Source organism: Oryctolagus cuniculus, chromosome 8 (assembly GCF_964237555.1).
Source record: "Oryctolagus cuniculus chromosome 8, mOryCun1.1, whole genome shotgun sequence".
Lineage (NCBI taxonomy): Eukaryota > Metazoa > Chordata > Mammalia > Lagomorpha > Leporidae > Oryctolagus > Oryctolagus cuniculus.
In genome coordinates, this window is record NC_091439.1 from 25,620,268 (window position 1) to 25,633,644 (window position 13,377).

The 13,377-nt window shown below is 42.8% G+C and overlaps 1 protein-coding gene across 35 annotated transcripts in view; it reads left to right on the forward strand.

The window, feature by feature from the left end:
- The window catches only part of ELF2 (E74 like ETS transcription factor 2), a 113,388-nt gene that overhangs the window by 57,291 nt on the left and 42,720 nt on the right, over positions 1–13,377 (forward strand). For 9 of the 35 annotated variants that reach the window (XM_070047560.1, XM_070047563.1, XM_070047568.1 and 6 more), the window contains one exon: positions 1,299–1,401. The exons of 25 other annotated variants lie outside the window; for them this stretch is intronic. The gene's annotated coding sequence lies outside the window, so the exon portion shown is untranslated. Of the gene's footprint in view, positions 1–1,242; positions 1,402–13,377 lie in introns of all 35 variants that reach the window. One more of the 35 variants, XM_070047561.1, reaches the window with a different exon arrangement.

Sequence of the window (13,377 nt, forward strand, 5' to 3'; positions counted from 1 at the left end):
TTCATCAGATTTCAAAGGCCACTCCTCTGCTAAATTCAGAGTCATCCAGAAGTCAGTCCTTCGTATCTGGCCTCTTCTTGTCTGCTGAAACTGTTTTCTCCTAGGTGCTTCCCTTGTTGCCCTTTACATGGATTGTGCAACTTAATGTGCTGAGCTTTTGCTCAAGACAGTTTCCTCTGTCCATTCTGTGCTTAGACATCATCCATTTTTTGGGGTACAACTACATGAAACTTTTCCTTACTACTGTGGCCTACATTACAGACACTCTTTTTCTCATCTTCTGAAGACAAAGACCATATTTTTTTCTTTTGTCTAATATAGTATTGAACACGTAATATCTGGTTAGGAAATACAAACTGAAAAATATCAAGTTTTCAGTTAGTATTGGAATATAATAAGAAACACTTATATATAAAATTGTAAATATATTTTCTTTTTGGCTATTATACTAAATAGTGAATACCTTAAGGTTATTAAAAATATAAAAAGGTTATTAAAATTGTAAAAAATAAAATAAAAAGGCTATATAAAAATATAAAATACATATAAGGTTATAAAATATCAAAAGATATAAATGTGGTCGTCTAAAATATAGCAAAACCACAATGTTATCATTTAGATTAACTTATCACAATTATCATTCTTACTTATAGTAACATTTCATTTTTTTCTTATGATAAAAGCAATATGTGCTCAATGGAAAAATTGAGAAGTCTTGTGAAGAATAAACATTGAAAGTCATCTTACCATTAAGGAAACAGTGACTGATGCTCTTTTTAAGTTTCCTGTAGTCTTTTTAAAAAAATGTCCATTTTAAGCATAATTAATGACATATAACACAAGAAGACATATTAATCTTTACTAATAACCCTTGCTGTGGTAGTTTCTTATTTCTCTTTTCTTACCACTGAGCACAGGACTTTGCTTCATAATCAGGTATCAAAACATAAAAAGTTGGTCCTACAAGTTAACTACCAAGAAAATAAAAAAATTCTCAGTGATCAGCAAAGTAATATTTAAAGATTAGTTGAAAAGAAGGATGAATGATAAAATCTTTTATGTGATTCAAAAAGAAAGCAGTGCTGTTTTAAAAAAAAATAAATGAGAACTTAGGTTTTCAAAATGCAGTTTAAAAAAAGAAAACCAGATTACTCTCTTGAAAAATTTCTTTTTGGGAGAATTTCAGGAATAATTTGACCTCATGATGAGCTGTGATAACTTTTGTATTTGTTATACCATCAGAAATCCTCCCTGTGGCACAAAAGGACTCTTTTAATTAGAAAATATTGTTGCCACAGGGAGGTAGAAGATCGCCATGAAAAACTGGGGATCTGAAAAGCAGCCCCTATCCTAGGATTACCTGAAGGTGAAACAGATTGAGCCAGAAGGAAGACAATGCTGGTAGGTTGGTTTTTAATTTATTAAGAATGTTTATAATTTTATATTTAATTGAAATAATTTCATCTACTTATACTATATTTTTGTTTAAGGGGTGATAATGAATCTTCCTTAAGGTGGAAGAAATAATTCATTAGTATTTTTCCTCTAAGTGATTTGCTATCTGAGTTATCCCTTGCCTTGTTTCTAATATTTGTTTCTTTCCTTAGATAAAGCTCTAGAAATATTTCATGGCTCTACTTCCTTGGAAACTACAACCCACTGAACATTTTCAAGTCATTTGGTTATTTCTACTCCTAGACATTTTCCTAAATTTTTACAAAGCAGTTTTCCCCCCAATTATCCATTTTTGGGGGGGTTATCCTAGTCATGGGTTTTCTAAAATGGTTATGTGAAACCTTAAATTCATTTACTTTTCATTTTAGAATTGTCTGATTTATAAAAGTGATTGAGGTCAGTTAGAAAGTATTACTAAGGGGCCGGCATTGTGGCACAGCAAGTTAAGCCACAACCTCCAATGCTCACACCACATAGGAGCACTGGTTCAAATCTTGGCTGCTTCAGTTCCAATCCAGCTCACTTGGAAAAGCAGCAGAAGATGGCTTAAGTACCTGGGCCCCTGCCACCCCCATGGGAGTCCTGGGTGGAGTTCCAGGCTCCTGGATGTGACCATCTGGAGAGTGAACCAGCAGATGTATGGCCTCTATCTGTCTCTTCTCTGTAACTTGGCCTTTCAAATAAATCAATAACTATTTCCTAAGATGCATCAATTGTTAAAGACATTACTTTCATACCAATAAATGAAAAACATGCTACCAATTGTAAATTGTAAGAGGAAATCAGTTGTAAGATATGTACTGTTTCAGATGTCAAACGTGAAAAAAGTGCATTTTAAAGATATATTTATTTGAAAAGCAGAGTTACAGAGAAATAGAGGCAGAGGCAGAAAGAGCAAGAGAGTCTTCCATCCGCTGGTTCACTCCCTAGCTGGCCACAATGGGGAGCTGGGCCAATCCAAAGCCATCAGCCAGCAGCTTCTTCTGAGTCTCCCATGCTTTTGCATGGGCCCAAGGACTTAGACCATCTTCTACTGTTTTCCCAGGCCATAGCAGAGAGCTGGATCTGAAGTAGAGCAGCTGGAACTCCAACTGGTACCCATGTGGGATGCTAGCACTGCAGGCGGAGGCTTTATCTGCTATGTCACAGTGCCAGTCCCAAAAACGTCCATCTTAAAATGAATAAATCACGATATAATGTAGTTATTCATCTCAAAGCTTCCATTTAGGAGCAAGTATTTGGTACAGTGATTAAGATGTTGCTTGGGATGCCTAATTCTACATTTGGGAGTACCTGAATTCAAGTCCTGACTTGACTCCCTAATCCAGCTTCCTACTAATGCACATCCTGGGAGGCAGCTGGTTCAAGTGGTTGGGTCCCTGCCACTCATGTGGGAGGCCTGGATTGAGTTCTAGGCTCCCAGACATCTGGGTAGTGAACCAACAGATGGAAGTAGTCTCTTTCTCTTTCTGCCTGTCTCTGTCTCTCAAATAAGTAAAATAAATTTAAACCCAAAGAAACTCCTGTTTACTGGGATCTAGACTTTAAAATATCAGGCTTATGAAAGATTGAAATGATTTATGGGGTTAACGTCTTAACTACATATGCTGAGTAAACTTTCTGAATTCTTTACTGGTTTTTAATGGAGGATAGTAAACCAGAAAATCACGTATGTGTATTAAGTACACAAAGTAATCATAGGTATTAGATTATGGAGAATATAGAAAATAAAAAAAAAACATGTTCTTCTCAATGCCATAGTATATACTTTTTTTTTTTTCAAATTTTACTTTTTTATTTTGTAAATTGGGGACACTTAAATACTGTATGTTAAGAGTATTGGACAGACCTCAAATTATCTTATTGTAGTATTCAGAAGTAAGTGTTGGGCCATGAAACTAATGTTTTCTTGACTTCCTGAAGTTACTGAAACATCATTATGAATAAAGCTAGCTAAATACACAGGTTTTTGGAATGATGCTTGGTTACAATTCTTTAAAGTTATATGTGAGCTTTTTCAGAAAGATAACAGAGTATTTGTGGTAAAAGATAATTTCCATTTTGTTTTTCTTTACATAAAAAGTTCTATGTGGTGCTTTCTTATTTGGTCATTGCACAAGAGTTAATCTAGGGGCCAGCGCTGTGGCGTAGTGGATGAAGCTGTGACCCGAGAACTCTGTAGATGGTGGCCCAAGTCCTTGAGCCTCTGCACCCACGTGGGAAACCTGGAGGAAGCTCTTGGCTCCTGGCTTTGGATTGGCTCAGCTCTGGCCGTTGCAGCCATTTGGGGAGGGAATCAGTGGTTGAAGACCTCTCTCTCTCTCTGCCTCTGCCTCTATAACTCTGCCTTTCAAATAAATAATCTTTATTATTTCAAATAAATAATCTCTATTATTTATTTGAAAGGCAGAATTACACAGAGAGAGGAGAGGCAGAGAGAGAAAGAGAGAGGCCTTCCATCCGATGGTTCACTCCCCAATGGCCGGAGCTGTGCCGATCCGAAGCCAGGAGCCAGGAGCTTCTGGGTCTCCCACACAGGTGCAGGGGCCCAAAGACTTGGCCGTCTTCTACTGCTTTCCCAGGTCATAACAGAGAGCTGGATTGGAAGTGGACCAGCTGGGTCTTGAGTCAGCGCCCATATGGGATGCCTGTGCTTCAGGCCAGGGCATTAACCCGCTGTGCCACAGCGCTGGCCCCAATAAATAAATCTTAAAAAAAAAAAAAAAAAAAAAAAGAATTAATCTAACAGTCCTTGGCACTGGGGACAGGAAATCTACTTATCTGTTCAGCCGCACTGTGGTTAAATGTTCAGATGTGTGAATATGAAAGACATTCTCATCTGTGAGTTTTTATGATCTTATTAAGAACCAATTCCTTAATTGATCTTTTCTCATTTTCTACACATAAACATTTGCTTGTTTAATAAAACCAAGCCTGTTCTCAGAGCATGGTCTATTTTGCTCTTTTCTGTCCAACAACCCTCGCTCTCCACCCCCCACTCTGCTATTTTGGGAGTGCATTTTAGTCAATGTATGGTATTTTTGGAAATCAGTGTTTTTTTTTTTGTTTTTTTTTTTTTTTTTTTAAGAGTAGGAATGTATTACAGGGGTAATGTAGTCTAACTCTCTGAAGGCCCTAGAGCTAGTTAGCAATAGAGTCAGAAACCTGGTCTCCTGATTCCCAGGACTTGGCTCTTTCTGTCCTAGAGCACCACTTTGGAGCCTGAGAGAGTCCATTCTGTTTTTCAATAGGCAGCCACTAGATTATTATTATCATCATTATTTTAGCATTTTAATTATTATTTATTTGGAAGGCAGAATTACAGAGAAAAGGAGGAGTGGGGGAGAGAGAAAGATGTTCTCTTTGTCCCCAAGTGGCCACAAAGGCTTGGGCTGGGCTGGGTGGAAGCCAGGAGCCTGGAATTCCACTCAGGTCTCTCACATGGGTGACAGGAGCTTAAGTACTTGGGTCTTCTTATGTTGCTTCCCCAGCGCTTTTTCAGGGAGTTGGATTAGAAGTGGAGCAGCTGGAATCCAAGCAGATGCTCATATAGGATGCTGGCATCTCAGGCAGCGGCTTAATCCCTGTGCCACTACACTGGCCCCTAGACAATTTACTAATAAAAATCTGAAAATTTTAAAAAGATATTATTTATTTCTTTTAGAGGTAGAGTTAGAGAGAGGGAGAAAGAGAAAAGTCTTCCACTGATTCACTCCCCAAATGGCTGTAACAGCTGGAGCTGGGCTGATTTGAAGCCAGAAGCCAGGAGCTTCTTCCAGGTCAACCTCATGGGTGCAGGTGCCCAAGCATTTGGGCCATCTTCTGCTGCCTTCCCAGGCCATAAGCAGAGCTGGATCAGAACACGAGCAGCTGGGACTTGAAATGGCACCCTTATAGGATGCTGGTGCTGCAGGCGGAGGCCTAGCCTAATATGCCATAACACTGGCCCCTGGATTTTTTGTTTTAGTGCCAGATATTAAAAAAAAAAAAAAAAGTGGAGCCAACATTATAGTGCTGGGTTTACACCACATGCAACTTCAGCATCCCATATGGTGCCAGTTTGTGTCCCAGATGTTCTACTTCCAATCCAGCTCCATCCATGCTAATGGCCTGTGAAAAGCAGCAGAAGGTGGCCCAACTGTTTGGGTCCCTGCCACCCATGTGAGAGACCCTGATGAAGCTCCTGACTCTTTTTTTTTTTTTTTTTTTTTTTTTTTTTTTTGACAGGCAGAGTGGACAGTGAGAGAGAGAAAGGTCTTCCTTTTCCATTGGTTCACCCTCCAATGGCTGCTGTGGCCAGCACGCTGCGCCACGCTGATCCGAAGCCAGGAGCCAGGTGCTTCTCCTGGTCTCCCATGCAGGTGCAGGGCGCAAGCACTTGGGCCATCCTCCACTGCACTCCCTGGCCACAGCAGAGAGCTGGACTGCAAGGGGGGCAACCGGGACAGAACCCGGTGTGCCGGTGCCACAAGTGGAGGATTAGCCTAGTGAGCCACAGCGCCGGCCAGCTCCTGATTCTTGAGTTTGGCCTGACTTAGCCCTGGCTGTTGCAGCCATCTGGGTAGTGAACCAGCAGAAGGAAAATCTTTCTTTCTCTCTATCTCTCTGTCTCTTTCTCTCTGTCTGCAACTCCTTCAGAATAGATAAATACGTCTTAAAAAACAGACAAAAAATAAAACCCAGAATTATGTCTTATATTTCTACCTTTATTATTTGTGTAACCTTGAGGAAATGATTTCATTTCTCTAAGATTGAATGTCCTCGTCTGCAAAATAGGGCGAATGTAGTAACTGTCTCACTTTTTGAAACTAATAATAAGGTATTTACAGTGGTTAGCCTAGTGCCTGGCATAGGGAAAGCTCAATCTGTTCTTCACACTACCGCTAGTATAAGCTTTCTAAAATGTAATCTTGATTGTCATTTTCCTTCATAAAGTCCTTCTATGATTTATTACCACATTTCGCATAAAATCAAATGCCTTGGAAAGATACACAAAGCTTTGACTACTAACATACTTCTTTTTTCTATTTCAGCTCTTACCACTTTTTTTTTTTCTGTAGCTCTGTCATTTCCAAAACTTTGTAAGATTCATACTTTGCAGATTCTTCAATTTTTATTTGGGTAACCTTTAAAGCTCTGATTGTTGGTGGTGGTTGGGTTCAGGTTTTTGTCCCTGACAAAGAAAAGGATTTCATGGACAAGACACAGGTTAAGGTCAGCAAAGAAGCTTTGCATGCAAAGTTAAGGTATATACTTCATAATGAGTGTGGCCTCTGTAAAGTACAGTTTTATGATCCCTGCTGTATTTTTTAAATGATTTATTTATTTATTTGAAAGAGTTACATACACACAGAGAGAGAGAGAGAGAGAGAGAGAGAGAGAGAGAGAGAGACGTGTCTTCCAGCCACTGGTTTACTCCCTAGATGGCTGCAACAACCAGGGCTGGGTTGGGTTGGGCTGAAGCCTGGAACTTCTGTTTCTTCCACATGGATGCAGGGGCCCAAGCACTTGGGCATCTTCTGCTACTTTCCTATTCTGTTAGCAGGGAACTGGATTGGAAGTTGGAGCAGCTGGGAATTGAACTGATGGTCATATGGGATATCAGCGTCATAGCAGGTGGTGGCTTTACCTGCTATACCTTAAAACTGGCCCCACTGCTGTATTTTTGTCTTTTAAAAATTTTTTTTTTATTTGACAGAGTTAGACAGTGAGAGAGAGAGAGAGATAGGTCTTCCTTCCATTTGTTCACCCCCTAAATGGCTGCCACGGCTGGCGCGCTGCACCGATCCAAAGCCAGGAGCCAAGTGCCTCCTCCTGGTCTCCCATGCAGGTGCAGGGGCCCAAGCACTTGGGCCATCCTCCACTGCCTTCCCGGGCCACAGCAGAGAGCTGAGTTGGAAGAGGAGCAACCAGGACTAGAACCCAGTGCCCATATGGGATGCCGGCGCCGTAGGTGGAGGATTAACCAAGTGAGCCACAGCGCCAGCCTGTCTTTTTAAAAATTTTTAAAAATTCATTTATTTACTTGAGAGGTAGAGTTACAGACAGAGAGAGGGAGAGATAGAAAAGTCTTTCATCTGCTGGTTCACTCCTCACATGACTGCAAGGCCCCGAACTAGGCCTATCCGAAGCTAGGAGCCAGGGGTTTCTTCTAGATCTCCCACGCTGGTGCAAGGGCCCAAGCACTTGGGCCATCTTCTACTGCTTTCTCAGGCTATAGCAAAGAGCTGGATCAGAAGAGGAGCAGCTGGGACCCGAACCAGTGCCCATATGGGATGCCGGCACTGCAGGGAGAGGATTAGCCCAATATGCCACAGCATAGGCCCCTGTATTTTTGTCTTAAGGAAAAAAAAGAAAAATCCTCTTAAATAGAAGGTGGTTTTTTTCAGATTCTTCTATTTGAGTTAATTTCTTCGAATATTTGTACATTTAGTATATTTCTTTAAAGGTTTAAGAATTCTATGACCTCTTGATTTGAGATCCCTTTTATCTCCATGATAAAAATTTATATGCCCAGGGATTCTCAAACTTGATCATACATCAGAATTATCTGAAACACTTGTTAAAAATATAGATTACTAGGCCACACTTCTGAAATTTCTGATCCAGTGGGTCTCTGATGGGACTGAAGAGTCCCCATATGATAATGGTGCTATTGTCCCGGTGTTCATTCTTTGAGAATTATTGTGTTAGTCTGCTGGGAACTGTAGCTCCAAAAGTGAGCTTCTGCTTTGTGAAAACTCAAAGTGCTATAGTTTCTTACTGTTATAACCATCACAAAGGATTGTTATTGAGGGAGAAAAGACAGTGAATTATATTATATGAGAGGAATAATAACTTATTGCTTTCAATTTATCATTAATAAGCATTCATTGAGCATCTGCTTTATGCCAGCCACTGTTTAAGGCCTGGTGCTTGAGTGGTAGACAAGAAAGGCAAAATCTCTTTGTGCTTGAAAGCATACACATTTGGTGTACTATAAAATTGCTTTGTCATAAATCAGATTACATCCCTTAACAATTCTTGAAAAATTGTTCATTAAAATTAATATTTATAGTTGAATTCATTCATGAATCATTCTTTTCAAGCGGTTGAAGCAGAAGATAAATTATTCCCTCTTTATATAATAGTTACTAGGAACACTGGAAAGTACTTATCATGTACAAAGTACTGTTATAACTCTGAGGAAATAAGCAATTTGAAGTGAAATAAGAGATGATACCTGGCTTCAAAGAATCTTATTTAGTTGAGAAAAAGAAGCATTCAAACAGAAAACAGTATGGAATGGAGAGTGTTGGGGAAAGGTGGAAGAAAAATGAGGGAAATAATATCCAAGTATGGTAGGTAATGTAAATGTTCCAGATCACATTATTGATTTTGTGGTAGTTCACATTTAAATTTCCTTCCTTCCTTCCTTCCATCCTTCCTTCCTTCCTTCCTTCCTTCCTTCCTTCCTTCCTTCACACACACACACACACACACACACACACACACACACACCCCGAGAGACAGACAGACAGACAGACATACTGATTTTGCATCTTTTGGCTTACTCCCCTAGATGATTGCAATGACCTAGGCTAGGATGTGCATTAGCAAGAACTCTGATGTGGGATGCCAGAATGGCAAGCAGCAGCTTAATCTGCTGAGCCATGACGTGAGGGGAGGTGGAAGGGAAATTTTGATTTCATCATGAAGGTATGGTTGTAAGTTGGGGCAGAGGAGCAAGTTAAATGGAATTTAGCATTCCTAAATCTCATACTTTATGGGAGACCAGGAAAAGCACCTGGCTCCTGGCTCCTGCCATCGGATCAGCGCGGTGCGCCGGCCGCATCGCGCTGGCCGCGGCGGCCATTGGAGGGTGAACCAACGGCAAAGGAAGACCTTTCTCTCTGTCTCTCTCTCTCTCACTGTCCACTCTGCCTGTCAAAAAAAAAAAAAAAAAAAATCTCATACTTTAAAAATTTTTTTTAATGTATGGAAACAAGAGTATTCACAGAAAACTCGCGGACGGTGCTAAAAACCGTTTGCTAAAGTGGTTAATTGTGATATTTTTTTCCATTTCTGTCCTTTTATTTTTTATTGAGTATTTCAAGAGAATACATAAGATAGTCCATATATTCTCTTTCCATTGGATATTATTAATCTAGAATAGAAGCCGGCGCTGTGGCATAGCAGGTAAAGCCACTGCCTGCAGTGCCAGCATCCCATATGGGCGCCAGTTTGAGTCCTGTCCGCTCCACTTCTGATCCAGCTCTCTGCTATATCCTGGGAAAGCAGTGGAAGATGGCCCAAGTCCTTGGGCCCCTGCACCCACATGGGAGACCTAGAAGAAGCTCCTGTCTCCTGGCCGATGCAGCCAATTGGGGAGTGAACCATCGGATGGAAGACCTCTCTCTCTCTCTGCCTCTCCTTCTCTCTCTGTGTAACTCTGACTTTCAAATAAATAAATAAATCTTTTTTTTTTTTTTTAATGTGACAGGCAGAGTTAGACAGTGAGAGAGACAGAGAGAAAGGTCTTCCCTCCGTTGATTCACCCCCCAAATGGCTGCCACAGCTGGCGCACTGCGCCGATCCAAAGCCAGGAGACAGGTGCCTCCTCCTGGTCTCCCATGCTGGTGCAGGGCCCAAGCACTTGGGCCATCCTCCACTGCCTTCCGGGGCCACAGCAGAGAGCTGGACTGGAAGAGGAGCAACCAGGACAGAACCCAGTGCCCATATGGGATGCCGGCGCCGCAGGCGGAGGATTAACCAAGTGAGACATGGTGCAGGCCCTAAATAAATAAATCTTTTAAAAAAGAGAATAACAGCCTTTATAAAAGAACTCCTGTAGTATTTGGTCATAACTCAGTGTTTGATTTCTTTTCAGTTTTGTAAATCAGCCAAAGGACATACACCACTTAAAAGGAATGAACAATTATATTTTTATAAATTTTCTTTTTTTTTTTTTAACAAAGTTAGACAGTGAGAGAGAGAGAGAGAGAAAGGTCTTCCTTCCATTGGTTCATCCCCCAAATGGTTGCTACAGCCAGCACTGCGCCGATCCAAAAGCCAGGAGCCAGGCACCACCTCCTAGTCTCCCATTCGGGTTGCGGGGGCCCAAGCACTTGGGCCATCCTCCACTGCACTCCCGGGCCACAGCAGAGAGCTGGACTGGAAGAGGAGCAACCGGGACTAGAATCTAGTGCCCATATGGGATGCCAGCGCTGCAGGCGGAGGATTAACCAAGTGAGCCACGGCGCTGGCCCTGAACAATTATATTTTTAAATTTAACTAAAAATAGTTTTCATATGTTTCATATTAAACTGGGTAATAATGTAGTTATTATTCAGGAATCAAGACTATATATTTTTGAATGCATAATGTATATAATTTTAAATATATATATATTTAAGACTTGTTTATTTGAGAGGCAGAGTTATAGACAGAGAGAGGAGAGAGAGAGAGAGAGTTCTTCCATCCACTGGTTCACTCCCCAAATAGCTGCCGTGGCCAGAGCTGGGCCAGTCCAAAGCCAGAGCTTCTTCCAGGTCTCCCACATAGATGTATGGGCCCAAGCACTTGGGCCATCTTCCACTGCTTTCCCAGGCACATTAGCAGGGAGCTGGAGTGGAAGAGGAGCAGCTGGGACTTGAACCGGTGCACATGTGGGATGCAAGCACCACAGGCAGAGGCTTAACTACTATACTACAGCATGAGCTCCTCAAGAATCTATTTGCAAAGAAAAGAATCACTAGCCAAAATGTGGGAGAAATTTTTCCTTCCTTCTTCCCTTCCCTTCCCTTCCCTTCCCTTCTCCCTTCTCCCTTCTCCCTTCTCCCTTCTCCCTTCTCCCTTCTCCCTTCTTCCCTTCCCTTCCCCCTTCTTCCCTTCCCTTTCCCCTTCCCCCTTCCCCCTTCCCCCTTCCCCCTTCCCTTCTCCCTTCTTTTGAAAAAGAAAGAGTTACATAGGAGAGGAAGAGAAAAAGAGAGGTCTTCAGAGAAAGAGAGGTCTTTCATCCGATGGTTCACTCCCCAGTGGGCTGCAAAGGCCAGAGCTGAGCTGATCCGAAACCAGGAGCCAAGACCATCTTCTTGGTCTCCCTGGTGCCTGAGGACTTGGGCCATCTAGTACTGCTTTCCCAGGCCAGAGCAGAGAACTGGATCAGAAGTGGAACAATGGCCGGCGCCGCGGCTCACTAGGCTAATCCTCCGCCTAGCGGCGCCGGCACACCGGGTTCTAGTCCCGGTCGGGGCGCCGGATTCTGTCCTGGTTGCCCCTCTTCCAGGCCAGCTCTCTGCTGTGGCCCGGGAGTGCAGTGGAGGATGGCCCAGGTGCTTGGGCCCTGCACCCCCTGGGAGACCAGGAAAAGCACCTGGCTCCTGGCTCCTGCCATCGGATCAGCGCGGTGCACCGGCCGCAGCGCGCCGGCCGTGGCGGCCATTGGAGGGTGAACCAACGGCAAAGGAAGACCTTTCTCTCTGTCTCTCTCTCTCACTGTCCACTCTGCCTGTCAAAAAAAAAAAAAAAAAAAAAAAAAAAAAAGAAGTGGAACAGCCCATATGGGATGGCAGCACTGCAGGCGGTGGCTTTGCCCACTAAGCCATAGTGCTGGCTGAGAAATTTTCTTATCGCTATAAGAACATGAAAAAGATCACTCTAGAAAATTTTACAACAAAGGGAAAAGATTTTTTTATCTCTATTCTAGTTCTCAAAAAGATACTTTTTATTGTAAATGCTGAATTCTTTTTTTCTTCATGTTAACCTTTTCTCCTGCAATTTAATTCTGCGAAAATAAAGTCAAGATTTAGGATTGTTATGGGTGAAATGGCGGAGAAAAGATTGCCTGGATTCCTTGTCTTACAAGGAAGAGGAATTTCCAAGTGGATGAGGCAGGAAAAAAAAAAAGGCAAGATTTATTTATGTCAGAGACCTCCTGGTGGAGTGGCCAGAGAGGGGCTCCGAGAGATGCAGAACCTGAATGGGCTGGTGGTGGTGGGGTTTAAATTTTTAGCACAACTTTGGAAAACGAAAACAAAAAACCCTTACAATCCTTAGTTACAGTACTGGGACAAAACCCATCACAAGACCTGATCTATAATCCTATTAACCCTGTCTGGCTTGCTCAAGATAAAACAAAGAAACACCTTAAGTATGGGATAGGTAACTTGTTTTAACTATGAGCTCAGGAGGTTGGAATCCCACTCCCTTGCTATTCTTATGGTAAAATTGGAAGCTTCCATGCTGTGGGCAGGCAGATGCTTATTTAGCCTTGCAAAAGACAACCTTGGGGAAAGCAAGCATTTTGCACCCTAAACCTCCACCAGGACCACACTGACTGCCCGCTAACCCTTCTGACTCCCCATGCTTACAGGTTCCAGTTATGTACTTGGGACAAGAAGCACCAATTACTTTCTCTAGGCTTTATCTGCAGACCTCTATCCTGGGGAGGGAGGCTTCTGTGATGAAAGGTAGACCTTTTGGTGAACCTTATCCCTGGAAATAAAAGTAAAAGGCAAAAGCCAGTTTCCTTCCTTCCTTCCTTCCTTCCTTCCTTCCTTCCTTCCCTCCCTCCCTCCCTCCCTCCCTCCCTCCCTCCCTCCCTCCCTCCCTCCCTCCCTCCTTCCCTCCTTCCCTCCTTCCCTCCTTCCCTCCTTCCCTCCTTCCCTCCTTCCCTCCTTCCCTCCTTCCCTCCTTCCCTCCTTCCCTCCTTCCTTCCTTCCTTCCTTCCTTCCTTCCTTCCGACAGGCAGAGTGGACAGTGAGATAGAGAGAAAGGTCTTCCTTTTTCCGTTGCTTTGCCCCCTAATGGCTGCTGCAGCTGGCGCGCTGCGACCGGCGCACCGCGCTGATCCGAGGCCAGGAGCCAGGTGCTTCTCCTGGTCTCCCATGGGGTGCAGGGCCCAAGCACTTGGGCCATCCTCCACTGCCTTCCCGGGCCACA